Here is a 19,157-nt window from a genome sequence, read left to right on the forward strand (position 1 = left end):
AACCAGTTTCATATGTTGATTGGACATTACCCCATGTAGAGAGTGGTCTATGGTAAGCAGAGAGCTATCCTTTCACCCCTTGTGATGAAATGAGACCCAATGGAGCAGAGTTCCGTGACCATTCTTGATTCTTTAAATCTTTAAAACAAAAAAGGAAAAGTTGGTATAAACCTTTGAGGGATGTCTTTATAGTTGAGAAAGTACTCTGTAGAATCCTAGAGTCTCTGGAGTCTTTTCTGAAGGAGTGGATACCTTTCTTCCCCATACATGGAAGTGATCAGTAGCTGGCTAGGCTTTTCTCATTATTTTAATCCTCCAGGCACTTTGTCTCAGTTTCCTAGTATCTTTCTGCATTGTTCAAGTTAGCTACTAAGTGATGGCATGATTAACTGAGATGAAGGAAATGAAGGTTTAGTTTTTATTGGCTTGTATTTTTGTAGATTAGTAATGCATTTCACTGAAACAATTGTTCTCAAAATCTAGCCCCTACAGCCTACAGCAAATAAATTTGCATGTTTCTGAAAAAATAGTACATTGAAGGAGTTTGGTGATTGTGCTGAGAAATACGATTGAGGCTGGAGTCAGTAGAGACGGGTGGAATTATATTAAGGTATTTCTTGGCATTCTTCCTGCCCCTTAATTATGTGGATCATTAAAAACTGTCCCAACACTAACAGAAGTACAGGTATTGTAGCTTTGTTTAACTAAAGAAAACAGGTTCTTTGGATAGCTGTTTGGTACACTTATAATTACTAAGGTGGGTGGAAGCAAATAGTTGAGTCCTGACTTGAAGCAGGATACCTTGGCTATAAATCCGTTCTAACTTGCCAATATGCCCTGCTCTTTGAATGTGCTAAGTCAGGGTGGGGAGAATTAGGGAAGTGAGCCTTCTCCTTGTAAGATCTTCTTTTGTGTAGTTATCGACAAGTAAACCAAGCATGGTAATTTACTCCAAGGCCAAGGCAAGAGGATTTCCAGTTTGAGGCCAACATGTGATAGGTATCTGGGGAAAAAAAAAGACAAGCAAACAATAAATCAGCCACAAAAAGGGGGACAAAGTAGATTGCTCTCTTCTTGCAGTCTTTAAAAGCAGAAGCTCTCCTGATGTAGGAGGTAAGAGCCACAGACAGCCAGGCTATTCTGACCTCTGCCTGTGCTGTTTACTTGCAATGTTGCTTCTATTCCCTCAACTGCAAAACAGAAAGAATGTCTGCATTTTTGGGTTCTTTTCAGGAATGATCAAAAGGATACTAATAAAGTAGAAATCATTGTAGCTTCAATATTATAAGCCCATAAATTGTTATTCCTTGTAATGAAGTATTAAGTTGATAGTTCAAACTAGTAGGCAGTTTACCATGGTCCACTCATTTTTTAAGGACAGTGGGAGGTTAGTTTTGGTGTATACAAAAGTGTCTATCAAATCTCCTCTAAGGCGAACAAATAAGTTGTAAAAAGAGTAAGAATTATTGTGGGAAAGATCCCAACTGAATAGGCTGGCAGTATATCAGTTGGCAAAGATTAGGCTCCACAACCTGGGGCCACAACTTGTTAACATCATCATTAGGTTAATGCTGTATGGACTAGTTGGTCCAGATGTAGGCTCTGTGTAACAGCCAGGGGATGCTTCCAAAGCATCTAAGTTTTTCCTGTCTTCCAGGGTCTAGGATATTGTCTTGAGAAGGTTGTTTGGGAGCCTTAACTGTTGACAGAGACTGACTCTGTAATTTGGGATCCTAATGTGACTGTTTTTCTAGATAAGATGTTCCTTCTTAACCATGTGAAAAATAAATAAAAAGAGCTTAACATCTGAACCTTCCTGTTGTTTTGTAATTTTCAAAAATATGATACAAACTACAGGAAGCTGAAACACAGGGCTTACAGCCCTAAGCAAGTAAAATGGTCTTGCCTCCATGTTGAAACATCATCCTACCAAAGAATTCATTTGACTGAAGATATTATTTCCTCCTCCTCCTCCTCCTCCTCCTCCTCCTCCTCCTCTTCCTCCTCTTCTTCCTCCTCCTCTTCTTCCTCCTCCTCTTCTTCCTCCTCCTCTTCCTCCTCCTCTTCTTCCTCCTCCTCTTCTTCCTCCTCTTCTTCCTCCTCCTTTTCCTCCTCCTCCTCTTCTTCCTCCTCCTCTTCCTCCTCCTCTTCCTCCTCCTCTTCTTCCTCCTCCTCTTCCTCCTCCTCTTCTTCCTCCTCTTCTTCCTCCTCCTCTTCCTCCTCCTCCTCTTCCTCCTCCTCTTCCTCCTCTTCTTCCTCCTCCTCTTCTTCTTCCTCCTCTTCCTCTTCTTCCTCCTCCTCCTCTTCTTCCTTCTCTTCCTCCTCATCCTCCTCTTCTTCCTCCTCCTCTTCCTCCTCTTCTTCCTCCCCCTTCCCCTCCCCTCCTCCTCCTTTTTTCTAAATGTAATCTTGAAAGAGTTAAATTAGATATTATAATAATTTGTTAGATAGTCTTACTGTGTTTTACTTAGCTTAGACAAGGCAACTCAGAAATAGATACTTTGATTGAAGTGTGTCAAAATTGGAATTTGTGCTTTTAGATAGAAAGTAGGTTAACTGTGGGCGTGGTTTGTCTTTTGGGAAAAAGCCATTGCTTAGCATAAGGACATTAACTTGGGAAGAAAAATCATGAAAAAGGGTTTAAGTTTCAAGTCAATAAAAATGGAAAACTTCAAACGTTTTTACTTTCTGGTAATGACTGCCTGCTTCTCTGTCCCTTAAATATTCCTTAGTTCTGTGGCCAACCAAATTCAAACAGATTTAAAACAATTCTGTTTGTTTGTTTTTGGAGTTCTCACTATGTAGTTCTGGCTGTCATGGAATTCACTGTAGATCAGGCTGGCCTCAGACTCAGAGACCTACCCACCTCTGCTTCCCTAGTGCTGAGTGTCCACAGAAACCAGAGAGGATATCAAATCCCCTAGAACTGTATTACACATGACTGAGCTACTATGTGAGTGCTAGGAACTGAACCTGGGTCCTCTGTAAGAGCAGCCAGTGCTCTTACTGCTGAACCATCTCTCCAGCCCCAGTCAGATCTTACATTGTAACAACAGACTTTTACTTTGGGGGGCAGCTCCTGGAAAAGCCAAAAGTGTGGTTGAAACAAACATAAGCAGAGATTACTGCAAGTATACACAGTGGTGAAAACCAGACAGCCCTGCTGCCTTGTAAGCTGGAGTGAGTTGGAGGAGCCCATTGTTTTTGTGTTTCACTGAGGAGAAGGCGATGACAATAGACAGTTTCTTTTTGTCCTGTGATATGTAAAATATGTTAGTATTTAGATGTAGATATTCAGAATGCAAGATATACATTATATTTGGAAATTTTATTTTCCTAGGTTGAAAAATTTGGTAATTATATATTTTAAAAATTTCTTTGCAATTTAAATTTATATTTAAGTATAATCTAATAAAAGCCCAGACCTTATAGAAAGAAATACAAGTCGTGGTTTGAGTTCTGGTACTCATTTTACTCATGACAGGGCTTCTGTAAACCTGACTTAAGGAGTTTTATCTAACTGTGTCTGTTAGCTATTCATATGAAATTGAGAATATTAGCATCTGATTTATAGAAATATATGCTGACGTAAGCCTGACATTTAGCATGCACTGGATGTTTGTACTATATTTTCATTCACTGATTCAGATTTGTTTCATGATGTAGTTTCAGAAGATGGGCTGGTAGACCATTCAGTAGGTGAGAGCTTAGCTGTGCAATGTTAAGGACATGGACTCGTCCCGAGCACCCCTATAGAAAGGCCCACCTGTCTGCATCTCTAACCCCAGTGTTAGGTGTGTGGGGTGGCATGGTCGAGGTAGAAGGACTGCAGCTCTCTGTCTACCAGCCTAGTTGGAAACAGCAAAGAGACTAAGGCAGAGGAGCTATAGAGGGTGACAACCAATGCCCTCTGGCCAAGGGTGTACACATATACATACATGCAGATGTTCTACACTCATATGTATACACCTCTCTCCCCCAAAAAAGCATGCAAGCAATTGATCAAGCAAGTGCATTCCACATACTGTTTATATAAAATTGTAGTGAAGGTCTGAGGCAGCACCTGAGCTTCAGCAGTCTGGGAAGTGTGAGTAGGCAATGATGATAAGTAGCCAGATTTTACTACTAAAATACGTTCTGACAAGCAAGTAAGTAAGAGGGACTTTCAGTTCTTATGACTTTGTGCTAATGCATTGTATTTTTGCTATATTTTAAGTGTAGTAAAGATAACATTATTTCCAGGAACGTATTTTTAGCTTTTTAATTGGTTATGTAATTGTCTAATTTTCTCCAAGAGTGAAGATTATTTAGTGAGAAGTTATATATTACTGTATGCTTTAAAACTCTTAAGGAGAGTATTTATAAATAATAGATAATTTGCATGTCTTATTTGACTAGCTCTTAATTACCTTAAGATTGCTTTCTTTGTATTTTGTTGTTTGTTTTCAAACTGTGTTTGCTTCACAGCCCAGGCTAGCCTTGATCTCACTTCTTCTACCTCCTAGGCATTTCCTGTATTCTTGACTCCAGGCAGAGTTTCTTCTTCTTCCACTTAACTAGGGTTGGTATTAGCAGTGTTTTGCCTTTTCCCTTGTTTGGCATTCGTAACCTCATTCTTCAGATAAAACAAACTGGAGTTAAATATATACAAATAGGAGAACAGAGGTTGGACTCGGGTATGTCCAAATTGAAAACTGTTTTCTGTGTTAACTTCCCACAACATACTTTTCTGAAACTAAATAATGTCACTTTGGAATTCAAGGTTAGGCTGTGAGTTTTGTGGTAAATTGTGATCATGGCTGTGCAAATTGTGGTAAATTAGAATTTGTAATACATTTAAAAATAATCAAGAAATATTTGGGGGAATCATAGTTTTGGTGTTGATAGCTGAGGGTTCTTTGCACCCTGGAATAGTACTAACCTCATCAGCAGGGGTGGGCTTGGTGGATATTCAGGGCTTTGTGTTCCTGACTTTCTTTGTCTGCCTATAAGCTCCTTTTCAGCTCCAAGTCCTCATGACAATGCTTTCTGCTGCTTCATGATGCAGCAAATGCAGTCAGCCCTCCATATTTGTAGGTCCTTCACTTACAGGGTCAAGCAACCTTGTATTGAAAATATTTGAGAAAAAGTTCTTAGTGTGTTGAACGTATTCATGATTCCCCCTCATCTTTTATTTCCAGAATAGTGCATCATAACAAGTATTTTACATAGGATTTACGTTGTATTTTATAGGAAATCTACAAGTGACTAGAATGTACGGTAGGATGTGTGTAATTTTATACAGATATTGCTCCATTGCATTTAGTGGACACCACATCTGTGGATATAGGTATCTCCCCACGGGTGCCCAAGAATAATAGTATTTGGACAGTAATCTAGTCTCAGATTTGAAGTAAACTTTTGATGTGTTTAGTCTTGAATAACATTTTTTAAAAATTGATACCATGTAACATTTGAGTGGGAAATCTATTTTCTACAGTGCTCAATAAGGCAAGAAAAAAAATTACCAAATGTGCATTTGCTTTAAAGTTAGTTTTTAACCATTCTGAAAACAATATTGCATATTATAAGATATTGAGAAATAACACATTAGGACAAAAGAAAGTACCTAGCTTTCAGTACTAAACACTATTCAGGTGTAATCTCTTGTTGATATAACTGAAACTTATCATCAGTGTTTTTAAGACAAAAAAAAAAAAAAAAGAATTTGAGCTGGGTATGGGCATGCTGGCTCACACTTGTGACCCAATGCTCTGGAGGATGAAGTAGAAGGAAGATTGCTGAGTTTGGAGCCAGCTTGAGCTTGAGACCCTGTCTTTAAAACAAAGAATGATACCAAAAGAAAGAAGGAAGAAATAGGAATCACTTCTTTAATTAAGTATTGGAGAAATTGTTAGACACAGTTGGTAAAACTATGCCGACTGGCCATTTTGATAATGCTGATACAGTAGGTAGGGTTGGTCAGTGGAGGAAGTCAGCCCAGGCCCAGCCACTGGCCTGGGTTTTTTTTTTTTTTTTTAGTCTAGGGTTTTTTAAAAACTCCTTTAGGCTAAAAGCTGTACGAGCTGCTGCTAAGTTTGAGTACATTTTCCTTTCTGACTAGTGTTTTCTAATAAACAAAGCATGCATACTTTTTATGTCCTTTCTTAGAAAGGACTTAAACTATTTTATTTTGAGTTGGCTAAAAAAAAAAAGTAACTTTTTAAAACATTCTCTTTATGGTGCAATATCACCATCTTGTGGTGTTCTAGAATATTGTTTTCAGAGTTTCCAAACAAGAGTATAAATTAAATATTCAGTGCCTTGATGTTAGCCAAGGATTCCACCAGAATCCTTTTTGGCAACTTTTGTAAATAGAGCTGTGAAGTAAAAAATTAAAAGTGTGATTGAGGAAAATAATGGGATAAAATGAAACAGCTATGAGTTAAATTGGTGCAGTAATGGGTGGTAAACTAATATGCCTTGTTTTATGAGATAAGTCATATTTTCAGTGAAGTAATTCTAAGCTTAAAAATTTCTGTGTTCTGTCATCCATTTCTTATTTAAGTACCCTGTCTCAGCTATTTAATCAGGATTTTATATTTATTTTAATAGAAAATAGTGCTTTCTAAACTGATGACTCTTAGAGGAGGGATTTGGGGATTAATTTGCATACTTTATAAAAAATTATGATGATAATTTACCTCTTCTCTTTTATGTAATGTCTCACTATGCCCAGGTTGCATTTGAACTCCTGGGCTCAAGTGATTCTTTTAGTTGAACTGGGGCAACTAGAGGGGGAGGCACACCTGCGCATGGTCATTCTGATGATGGTATTGAAGAAAGGAAAAAGACAACACTACTATACAAAAGCAATCTAAAAGACAGCTGGAAATGTAGTCCGGGGTAGGGTGCATGCAAGTAAAAAGGTACTGCTGCAAATATCCTGAGACAAAGAAGACCCAGAGGGCCATCTCTGAGAAGGAAAGTGGGCAGATTGTAAGGAAGAAGCACAGGGGTAGGGACAGCTTCTGCTGGGCTGTATGTAGAGAAAGGCCCATTATGGGGAGGTACTGGTGTGGCTCTGAAGGCCTTAGAGCGATGAGGGTATATGCCATGGCCATGAGAGCCTGAGATAGGAACAACAGAAGGGTTGAACATTAGGAAGTGTATGCAGAATTTGGATCTTTAGGAGTCAAAGTGCTGACTTAGAGTTTGTTAAAATGTTTCTGAGAGCTAAGAGAGATTTTGAATGTTTCTTTTTCTCCCTGTCTCTTTTATGTAGTCCCTGTGATGTGATCTTTTTCCCTGCTTTATTCTATATAACTGATCACTAAGGACTTTGTACTTTTCTGTAAGTGGTTCTCAGCTATTTGAGATTCCACTGTTGTGAATTCTGTTTAGTTCTATACCCCATTTTTTTAATTGGGTTGTTTGGGTTTTTTTGGTGGTTGGATCCTTGAGTTCTTTATGTATTTTGGATATTAGCCCTCTGTTGGATGTGGGGCTAATGAAGATTTTTTTTTTCCTAATCTGTAGGGTGCTGATTTGTCTTTTTGACTATGTTCTTTTCCTTACAGAAGCTTTTCAGTTTCATGAAGTCCCATTTATCAATTCTTTGAGCCATTGGAGTTCTGTTTAGGAAATTTCCACTTGTGCCAATGAGTTCGGGGCTTTTTCCCACTTTCTCTTCTATTAGATTCAATGTATCTAGTTTTATGTGGAGGACCACTTGGACTTGAGCTTTGTGCAAGGTGATAAATATGCATCTATTTTCATTTTTCTACATAAAGACTGCCAGTGTCTTAGCCAGGGTTTCTATTCCTGCACAACATCATGACCAAGAAGCAAGTTGGGAAGGAAAGGGTTTATTCAGCTTACACTTCCACATGGCTGTTCATCACCAAAGGAAGTCAGGACTGGAACTCAAGCAGGTCAGGAAGCAGGAGCTGATGCAGACGCCATGGAGGGATGTTCCTTACTGGCTTTCTTCTCCTGGCTTGCTCAGCCTGCTCTCTTATAGAACCCAAGACCTCCAGCCCAGGGATGGCACCACCCACAAGGGGCAGTTGAGAAAATGCCCCACAGCTGGATCTCATGGAGGCACTTCCCCAACTGAAGCTCCCTTCTGTGATAACAGAAGGCTCCAGCCTGTGTCAAGTTGACACACAAAACTAGCCAGTACAGCCAGTTAGACCAGCACCGTTTATTGGAGATGCTTTCTTTTTTTCCACTGTTTATTTTTGGCCTCTTTGTCATAGATCAATTGTCAGTAAGTGTGTGGTTTTATTTCTGAGTTTTTAATTCTATTCCATTGATCAACCTCTCTGTCTCTATAGCAATACCGTGCAGTTTTTATCACTATTGCTCTGTAGTGAAGCTTGAGGTCAGGGATGGTGATTCCCCCAGACATTCTTTTATTGTTAAGTATTGTTTTCTCTATTCTGGTTTTTTTTTTTGTTGTTGTTGTTGTTTTTTCCAGATTAGTTTGAGAATTGCTCTCTTCATGTCTTTGAAGAATTGTGTTGGGATTTGATGGGAATTGCCTTGAATCTGTAGATTGCTTTTGGTAGGATGACCATTTTTACTGTGTTAATTCTGCCAATCTGTGAGCATGGGAGATCTCTCCATTTTTTGAGGTCTTCAATTTCTTTGAGAGACTTGAAGTTCTTGTCATATAGATCTTTCACTTATTTGGTTAGAATTACCTCCAGATATTTTATATTATTTGTGACAGTTGTGAAGGATGTTATTTACCCTTTTTATAAAGGAACACTACTGATTTATTTGAGTTAATTTGATATCCAGCTGCTTTGCTAAAATTATCAGCTGTAGAAGTTCTCTGGTAAGATTTTTGGGGTTGCTTATGTACACTATTCTATCATCTGCAAATAGTGATACCTTGACTTCTTTGCCAATTTGTATCCCTTTGATCTCCTTTTGATGTCTTATTGCTGTAGCTAGAACTTCGAGTATTATATTGAATAGATATAGAGAGAGTGGGCAGCCTTTTCCCTGATTTCAGTGGGATTGCTTCAATTATGTCTCCATTTAGTTTGATATTGGCTGTTGGTTTGCTGTATATGGCTTTTATGTTTAGGAATGGGCATTAAATTGCTGAACTCTACAATACTTTTCACATGAAGGGGTGTTGTATTTTGTCAAATGCTTTTTCAGCATCTAATGAGATGATCACGTGATTTTTTTTCTTTGAGTTTGTTTATATAGTGGACTATGTTAATAAATTTTTGTATATTGAAACAAATTTGCATCCCTGGGATGAAGCCCATTTGATCATGGTGAATGATGGTTTTGATGTGCTCTTGGATTCAGCATAGTTTACGTTTTTATAAAATAATTTTTTGTGTGCTTTAGAGTTGTTAAATTGGGTATTAGGGAGGCTGATAGGTTCATTCACATTTATCATTTTTATATTTGCTGAGTTTTAAATTTTGTGTTGTTGATGCAATAGCTGTGATTCAGGATTTGTAACTTTCTAGTTCCCTGTCTAGCTTCCCTAGAACTTGATGCTCTCTTCTCTATCTTATTAATGAGTTATTTCCTTTCTCTTAATATTGTTTCCAAAACTAGACTCACTGTTGTTGAATCCGAACATCACTTTCTGTTATTTTTTGTTTGTGCCATTCTTACAGATTAGACCATCACTGTGAATACCCATTCACTGATCCAGGCCTGTGGAGCTGTGACAGTATTTCATTGGCCTTCTAAGGCTGAATTCTGTGCTGAGTATATGCTGAATATACAGACAATTCAGGCCATTCTAATCTGATCTGAGTTTTGGGGGAGGGGAGTGTCGTTTTGTTTTATTGCTTTGACTTTATCAGAGCATCTGAAGTAAGCAGGTAATTAGATAGCCCTCCCAGAACTGTCAATGAAAGGTCTAATGCTAGTGCCCAGGATCTGAGGGCAGTCAGGCTACTGAGTGAGATCCATTCTCAGCAACAACAACAAACTCCTCTTTCTCCACCCCACCCCCTTCTATTTTTTTAAGTTTGTTTGTTTGTTTATTTTTATGAGACAGGGTGTCACTATGTAGCTCTGGCTGTCCTGGGACTCATTAAGTTGCCCAGGCTGACCTCGAACTGATGGAGATACTCCTGCCTCTGCTTCCTCAGTACTGGGTTAAAGGCTTCACCACTATACCCAGCTTTCTTCCCCCAGTTTTTACAGGAGGGTTTGATAGGTCTATAATTTCAAATTACTAAAAATATGGCATACTGCTTATATATAGGATTCTCTCTTATTCTCTGCAGCTGAATAACAGCCCTGTGGAATTTTCAAAGGGTTGAACTGGACAAAATGGGCTAAGATGTTTCTGTCTCTTTGGCACGTAGATTTTAACCTACTCTTACTTGGCTGAATATCTACTTTGTCGAAGAGTTTGGTGAAGTCAGACTTTGTTGTTTCTCTGCCTTGCTTACTCTCCCAAGTTCTTGCGTTTGAATTGACCTGATAGTTTTTCGCTGTTCTTATATGCTGCATACCAAGTACGTCTGGGGAATAGTCATAATAACATGCAGAATGTTGTCCCTGTGGGTTATGAAAAACACTGTATTAATATTGCTTAGGGATGGTTGATCAGCACCCTTCTTTCTCAGTCCTTTCAGTAATTGTTTCAGAGTATCTCTTCCACAAGCAAGCTTGTTACCATCTGTGTTTAATACCTCTGATAAACTGACTCCAAATATTTCTTCTCCATCAACCTAATCCTAGCTGTTTCTGATACAGGGATCTTAATGTTTTCTTTGAGCATCATACTTCAAATGAAAAGCTTCTAATTTTTCAAAATTAGAATAGCAACTAGCTTTTGATAAGTGGGTTCTTTGCACCATGGAATCAAAGTCCTAAGGTGTGTGTGTCCTGTGTTTTATGTACTGTTCCTTACAGCATGGAGTGGCTGGCTCTGCTCCTTTTCTTCTGCTGATACACAAAGTGAGCCCTGGGAAATATAGCTTAGCACAAAGTGGCAGCCCTGGAAATGAAGTCTGGTTCACGTGAGCACAGAGCTGGCTCATGTAAACTTTGTGACGTTTTGTCTCCTTATATTTGCTCCTCTTCTGCCTCTCTTGCTATGACACCATTGTCTATTTACACTGAAGTGAAAAAAATCCTAGTTTCAGATTTTGTTTCTTTCTTTTTTTTTTTTTTTTTTTTTTTTTTTTTTTTTTTTATGGCATAGTCCTCTGGTCAGAGTCCTCAGTGCTGCTTTTATGGTGCCAGTGTGCTTATTCAGTCTCCTTTGAATGTAGTAGCCTTCTAGCTGCCAAAGTTTTCATTCCAAATGCAATTTTATTATTGAATCATCTCAGTATGTATGAAGATAAACCTATAGTTTGATGCACAATATAATCAGAATTTTATTTCTCTATTAGCTTTTTTTTACCTCTTGTACCATTGCCCAAGCCATACAGTTAACTCTCTGTAATTCTGTCTTGAAGAATTGTACTTCAGAGGCTGGAGAAATTGTTCAGTGTCAGAAGAGCTTACTGCTTTAGTACAGTACCCAGGTTTGATTCCAAACATTGGGCAGCTCACAACCTTCTATAGTTCAGTTTCAGGGATCTAAAGTAATTCTCTAGGCATCATCATACATGTGACATACATACATGCACACACATACATAAAAATATATTGTTAAAGAATTGCAAGGCTGGAGAGATGCTTAGTCCTTAAGAGCAATGGCTGCTTTTACAGAGGACCCAGGTTCTATTCCTTGTACAGTCTTCTGTAACTCCAGTTTCAGGGGGTGTTCTGCCCTCTTCTGACTCCCTGGGTACCTGGAATATATGTGGCAACTCCAATTTCAGGAGATGTACTGCCCTCTTCTGACTCCATGGGCACCAGGAATGTATTTTGTACACAAGAGATATACATGCTGGCAAACCACCCACACACAATTTTTCCCTCTTTTGAGACATTGTAGCGGTCATACTCACCTGCCTGCCTCTGCCTCTTGAGTGCTGGGATTAAAGGTGTGTTCCACTGTATCTGGCACAAGCCTTCTTTAAATTTATATATATATATATTCTATTCTATTCTGTATATTATATATATATAATAAGTTACAGTTTACGTTGTATTTTCAGGTTGTTTTTCTGTGATGCCTCTGCTCCCTGATGGAAGGTTATCTACTTCCTTCATGTGTTCTAGAGGAAATGCTTGGTATTCTGTGCCACACTGAAAACTGTTTGTGTTTGCAGGGTTGTCTCCTCACCAGACTATGAGCTCCTTGACAGAAGAAATCGTGTTTTATTCATCTTTGTATCCTCAGTGTCTGGCACAGTTCCTGATACACAGTAAGTGATTAACCCTTTTTGTTTTAAGTGAAAATTTAAGTGAAATTATGTAGCATGTAGTCAAACTAAGTGTATGTCAATTATTAATTCTTATACATATATACATCAATTAGTGTATTTTTATAAAATTAAGACATTTGCATGATGCACACCTTTAGTTCCAGTGCTTGGAAGACAGAGGGAGTTGGATCTGTCTAAGTTTGAGCCCTGTCTGGTTTACACACCAAGTTCCAGGCCAGCCAGGACTTTATGTAGAGAGACCCCATCTCAAAAGAAGTAAACAAAAAAATTGAAAACTGAAGCTCTGCATTTTACTTCTTGAGGTTAAATTTTTAATCATTTCATCATATTTTCCAGTATGTGTTCTTGATTATGTGGGTTAGAATGTATAGGGGATTTATGTAAAACGAAAAGAGAAATAGACAGGTAAGTCAGGATAGAGAAAAATGAGCAGTTTCTCAAAGGCTGGCATCAAGTTCCCACCTGTGTAGTGTTCTAAACTTACAAATTTTTTGAGAGAACTAATCTGATGCATGTTTGTCTTAGATCTCGGCAAGTATCTGTCCAGTGGAATAATGAAGACCTTTGTTTTTGATTGTTTGATTTTTTTAAGTCCACCATTAAATAAAAAAAAAAAACAACACTTTTAGCCTGTGTGTCATTTAATACTCAGAGAAAGAAGTATCTTTATTGAAGACTAATTAAATGGGTGAGAGCTCTACTGTTCCCTTTGTCTTCACCATAGACTTTAGAAACCACACTTGGAAGGAAGATTAGTGACTTACCCTGACTGCTGTCTACTTTTGACTTCCATGTATTGTTAGAATTGCTGGGGCTAGGGCGATAGGTCAGTAAATAAAGCACGTGCTGTCTAGGCATGAGGACCAGAGTTCGGATCCCCAGAACCAGTGTAGAAACTGGGCAGACTTGGCAGCTGTCTAATGCTTCCTAGAGAGGAAGGGATGGGATTTTCCAGGGTAAGCCAGGCAGTTAGACTAACAAGAATTGGTGAGCTTGGGGTCTAGTGAGAAGCTGACAGAAAGTAAAATGAGTACAACTGAGGAAAACATTTGAAGTCAATTTCAGGCAGCCATATGCATAATACCATCTTTTCACATATATAGAAACTTACATACACATGCACATACCATATACCACGCGCACACACACACACACACACACATACACACTCATACACATACACACACGAACACACAGAAAAAAGAAAAGAAAAAATATTATTTGAACATGCCAGATTATATGTCAAATTTGGAAGCTGGTAGTAAACATAAATATTTATGAGCCAACCATTTCAAAATTAAACCTAGATCACTGCTAACAGGGTTAAGGAGCTAACTGATCGATTTCCATATTGTACATGCCTTTCTTTTCCATCCCAGGTCAGCCTGCCATGTTGAATCTGTTTTTGTCACCTTCCCCCCTTCCCCCTCGACAAGGTCTTCCTTTCTGGTTCAGGCTGGCCTCAGATTTGAAATCAAACTCTTACTGCTTCTGCCTTTCCTCTGCTGGGATTATAGATATGTGCCACCATGCCTGACTTTTTCTCCTTTTTAATACAAAAAGAAAATTCTTTTGAACTTCTTTTCTACTTACTTATTTTTCTGTTTCTGGGATAAAGTATTATGACCAAGGCAAAGTATAAAAGAGAGTTTAATTAAGGCTATGGTTCATATATTTTGGTACTACCGAGCAAGGGCATAGTGGTAGGTGGCTGGAGTGTCAACTGAGAACTTACGTCTTGCCCCATTAGGGAGTCTGAGAGTACATTGGGAAAGTGTGAGTCTTTTGAAAACTTAAAGCCTGTCCCCCAGAGACACACTCTTCCAACAAGGTCACACCTCCTAATTCTTCCTAAACCATTCTACCAATTGGAGACTAAGTATTCAAACACATGAGCCTATGGAAGCCATTCTCATTCACACCACTATAATATTTATTCAAAGTGTTTTTTTTTTAAATAAAGCTTGTATTTTACTTTAAAGAAATATCAGATTTTTATAAATGTTTATACATTTAAAGGCAAACATTGAAATATAAAAGGCCACATAGAAGCATCACATTATGTAAATGATGTAAATTTAGACTTATAACTAGAAAATAATTGCAAAAAAGTCAAGTGACAGCTTGCCATTTGATAGCCTCTTTACACCTTAGCAGCTCTCAAATGTGCTTCATTTAATTTTGTGTTTGCTTACCAAGCTTTTGAGGTCCACCAACCACAATTACTCACATTTTTTATTTTCTTTTTCAGTCATAGAATCATGGTATTTTCAAAGGAAATTAGTAGCAAAAGATGAGGTAATAGCAGCCACTGAGCAAACTAAACCCCGTCTTATTTCTTTGCTGGTAGGATTAGGAGAATTCCTGTGCCACAGTACTAAGTGTTAGTGTAGGGCCGAGTGTGGAGAAGATGCTACTAGCCAGAAATCCCGCCTCTCCCCCACTCACTGGTACATTTCCAAGATTCAGCATGCCACTGCTTACAGCTATAGTTCCTTCACTCTCTGTACACTATAGCTCCATTATGACAGTCAGCCCAATTTATGTAACTGGTTTTTGTCAAGGTATGTTTGAATAGATTTGAATTTTGTCGTATTCATTATGTAGGATGGTTATACTTAAAATAGAAGTATAGAAGTGTTTTTATTATAAAACTGAGAATTGACCAAGAAGAGCATATGAAGTTCAACTTCACATGGTAATGTCAAGGGAATGTCCGTATTACAACCACAGGTATTAAAGGTGTGGCATTCAGCTTGATTTTAGGTCTTTGGATGTGATCCTTTGCCAGAGCAGCCAGTTTGTGGAATTAAAATTTCCCTACAGCTTTTCATACCATTTTCAGTGTAGCCTGGGTTTTATTCTTTGGTGCTAGCTGGGACTGTCCAGTCAGTCTTGACTGCCCACCCACTTGGTTTCTTACCCTTGACTTTATCTCCCTAACCCTCAGACTTCCAATTTTGGGCCCTTCAAACTTCTTTCACTTATATATTGCGACATCTGGTACATTGGTATGTTTTTATGTGCATTGTTCTGTTTTAGGGCTCTCTTTATTCATCAATCTTGCAAGCCATTCATTTCCTCTTGTTTTGTTACTTTTCCTGGGAGATGTGAGTGAATATCCATTCTTTCTAGGCAAGGCACTGACAACAGACCAAAGAAACAATTACATCCAAGTCCAGCTTGGTGAGCCAATGGTTCACTGGAGTTATCTTTTAAGGGCATGGTTGAAGAACACGAATGCCTCTGCAGTTGCATCACCGCAGCGTAGGTAACAACTTATAAAAGCTGCATTCCTAGAGCTAGCTCCCTGACCAGGGGTCCCTTACTGATTGGGACCTTGTGAATCTTAAAAATTCCTCAAGTTTTGAGCCTTGTTTTCTAAGCCTAACTTTTCTTAGCTTTTGGGGTCCTAATGGGCCTCCCTCTTCCCCCCAGTAAGGATTAATAATAGTTCAGTTCAGAGGAAATAGCTAGGTAGCAGGTAGGTGCTAAGAAATAGCTTTTCTTTATGGATACTTTTACTACTATTTTTCTAGTTCAGTTTATTGTTTTCTTTGTGTTAATTGGGTGTAATTAACTCAGGGCTTCAAATTCCTTTCCTTAGGTCACTTGATAGTGCTATCTATATATACTTATTTTTAAGCATAACTTTTTTGTTTTGGTCGTCCACAAACTTTTATATGTAATATCCTTGCATTCATGTTTTGTTTTTCTTGTTTTTTGTTTTTTCTTTTTTTGTTTTTTCGAGACAGGGTTTCTCTGTGTAGCCCTGGCTGTCCTGGAACTCACTCTGTAGACCAGGCTGATCTCGAACTCAGAAATCCACCTGCCTCTGCCTCCCAAGCGCTGGGATTAAAGGTGTGCACCACCACTGCCCAACTCATGTTTTCTTTTTCATTTGAAAAATTACCATTATGTTTTATTCAGTGAACAGAATTCTAAAACAGAAAAAGAAGTAGCTCCATTCTCTTGCTTGTTCCATGGTTGCTCTTCTGCTTCTTACTGTCTATTTAGTCATCAGGTGTTGTCTTTCACCATACGAAGTTGCTGGACTAGATTGGGAGGTGCCAGCAAGAGTCATTGTTCTTAGGGGTAATCAGAAGCTTCACATTTGAGGTTTTGAAAGGAATGTCTATTACTGATTAATGATCTGGGTCTTTGTAGGTAAGAGAAAAGGGCCCATTGTGAAAACTGCAAGTAGCTCATAGGTGTTGCAATGAAAAACAGCTGAAGTTAAAAGGAAGGAAGATTAGTGTTAAAACAGCTTAATCAGAAATACAAGAGATAAGAAACAAAGAGCATACAACTGAGTATGAGATAGCCCAGGAGACATTAGAGCAAAACAGATGGACAGGCTCTTGTTGGTAGACTGGTAGGCTGTCTTTTGTGAATCTTATCCTCACTCCTGAGAATGTATGCTGGGTACTATTGCTGCTTTTCATGTTCTTACTTCTAATGTAGCTGTCTTAGTCAGGGTTTCTATTCCTGCACAAACATCATGACCAAGAAGCAAGTTGGGGAGGAAAGGGTTTATTCAGCTTACTTCCACATTGCTGTTGATCACCAGAGGAAGTCAGGACTGGAACTCAGACAGGTCAGAAAGCAGGAGCTGATGAAGAGGCCATGGAGAGATGTTCCTTATTGGCTTGCTTCCCCTGGCTTGCTCAGCCTGCTCTCTTATAGAACCCAAGACTTCCAGCCCAAGGATGGCACCACCCACAAGGGGCCCTAAGCCCTTGATCACTAATTGAGAAAATGCCCCACAGCTGGGCCTCATGGAGGCACTTCCCCAACTGAAGCTCCCTTCTCTGTGATAACTCCAGCCTGTGTCAAGTTGATACACAAAACCAACTGGTACAGTAGTCAATTATAACAGACTAAGTTTCTAAGAAAATAGTTTTTAAGAAGGCCTCTAGTTATTTCAGAAAAGAGACCCAGACCTGATTTGTAAATCAGGACTTAATAAGAACATCTGTGCTATTTTCTGATGGCTGTCCTTTTTCATTTCTTGAAGTAAAGACCTTCTGTTGGCAATACTTTTTTTTTTGGTTTATCTCAGCAGATTTTACATGTCTTCTGTGCTCTCCAAAGAGACTTGTAGTGGTTACATTATATTTTTTATTTTAAAAATATTTATTTTTATTTTATGCATGTGAAGGTTTGTCTGCATGTGTATAGGTACACTGTATGTGTGCCTGTGCCCATTGGAGGACATAAGAGGACATTAGATTTCCTTAAACAGGAGTTATAGGTGGTTGTGAGCCACTGTGTAGGTGCTTGGAATAGAACCTGGATCTGCAACCACTGAGTTATCTTTCTAGCCCCTGTTACATAATTAGTTGTAGCTCAGCTCATTCTGTTGAAAGTGTTCAATCTGCCTTCTAAGCATTCTTGCTGCCATTGTAGGTGTTATGTATTTTTGTTTTTAATGTAATCTTTTTTCTCTCTGGTTACTTTTAATGTAAATCTTTTGATACTTCAAAGCTAAAGTGCTGGGAATCTGAGTGAATTTCTTTATACTGTTTCCTTTTAAAACAATGTAGTCTTTATTGAAATTCCAGATACATGTCTTTAGCTAGTTTTGAAAGCTAAAGTCATTTTCTGTCTTGTACTTTTTTCTGGGAATATGCGTATGAGCTATTATTTTCTTTCAAGTTTTTAAGGTCTGGCATCTTTTCTCCCTACCCTTCTTCCTCCTTCCCTTTCTTGTTTTGTTTTCTGGGTGAGGGGCGGTTAGTTTATTTTGAAATAGGTTATCACCATATAGCCCAAGCTGTTGACTGTCTTATTTTAAATTCTTTTTCAGTTAGAATATGCTTGTCAATGCTTTGTCTTCAAGGATGTGGAAGATACTAACTCATTACTTCTAGTGTACTTGAAGCATAGTGAGTTCCTCCTACAACAAAAGTATGGGAAAGAGAGGGTGAGCAAGTACAGTAGTGGAATAAGACACATTTCCTTAGACATGATCAAGGTTAGTATGAACAGTCATAAGTATGTTTCTAAAGCATGTCTTTGATATATAATAAATATAAGAAAGTCATAATTACAAATAAAGAACTTATTTTATGGTTGTTTTTTGTTCCAATCCTGCAGCCTTAATTTAATAGTTAAAAAGATCAGTACATTAGGGACATTTCATAAGATATTTAAAAAGTAATCTCAGACCCACCAAAAATAAAAAAAAAAGCTCTGGACTGTGGCTAATGTTTGAGCATGTGCCAAGGCTCTTGATTCACATTCAGAACCATAAAACAAAACCAAATAAAATACAAGGAAAATGTAGCCTTCTGGTAGAGTGCTTGCCTCATATGTTTAGGCCCTAGATTGAATTCTTAGTACCACAAACAAACACACTCAGACACAGTACAATCTTAATAAATGGATACAGCCAGAAACAAACAAATAAACAAGGAGACACAGCAGGTAAATATTATATTATTTTTTAATTTAAAATTTATTTTATATATATGGGTGTTTACTTGCATGTATGTCTGTGTAACAAATGTTGCTTAGTGCCTTTGGAGACCAGAGGAGGGCATTAGCTCCCCTGTAACTGGAGTTATTGCCAGTTGTGAGCTACTAGGTGGGTGCTGGGATTGAACCTGGGTCCTCTGCAAAAACAGCAAGTGCTCTTAACCCCTGAGCTGTCTCTCTAGCCCTGTTGTATTTTTATGTGATGTGATTTTTTTATGGAGCTCTTGTTCTATGGCTCTTGTTAAGAAAAGGTGAAAACTAAGGAGAGCTGGAAATTTTAGTTAAAATAGCTTTGATATTGATTAGCTCATTTGGAATGGGGTGTGTGTGATAGAACAAAGTTAATTGGTGTATACTGTT

The 19,157-nt window shown here is 38.3% G+C and overlaps 1 protein-coding gene across 3 annotated transcripts in view; it reads left to right on the plus strand.

The window, feature by feature from the left end:
• The window catches only part of Wwp1 (WW domain containing E3 ubiquitin protein ligase 1), a 92,182-nt gene that overhangs the window by 6,169 nt on the left and 66,856 nt on the right, over positions 1-19,157 (plus strand). For 2 of the 3 annotated variants that reach the window (XM_031366524.1, XM_031366526.1), the window contains exon 2: positions 12,201-12,296. The gene's annotated coding sequence lies outside the window, so the exon portion shown is untranslated. Of the gene's footprint in view, positions 1-12,200; positions 12,297-18,126; positions 18,295-19,157 lie in introns of all 3 variants that reach the window. The other variant, XM_031366527.1, reaches the window with a different exon arrangement.

Source organism: Mastomys coucha, unplaced genomic scaffold, assembly GCF_008632895.1.
Source record: "Mastomys coucha isolate ucsf_1 unplaced genomic scaffold, UCSF_Mcou_1 pScaffold14, whole genome shotgun sequence".
In the NCBI taxonomy this organism is placed as follows: Eukaryota; Metazoa; Chordata; class Mammalia; order Rodentia; family Muridae; genus Mastomys; species Mastomys coucha.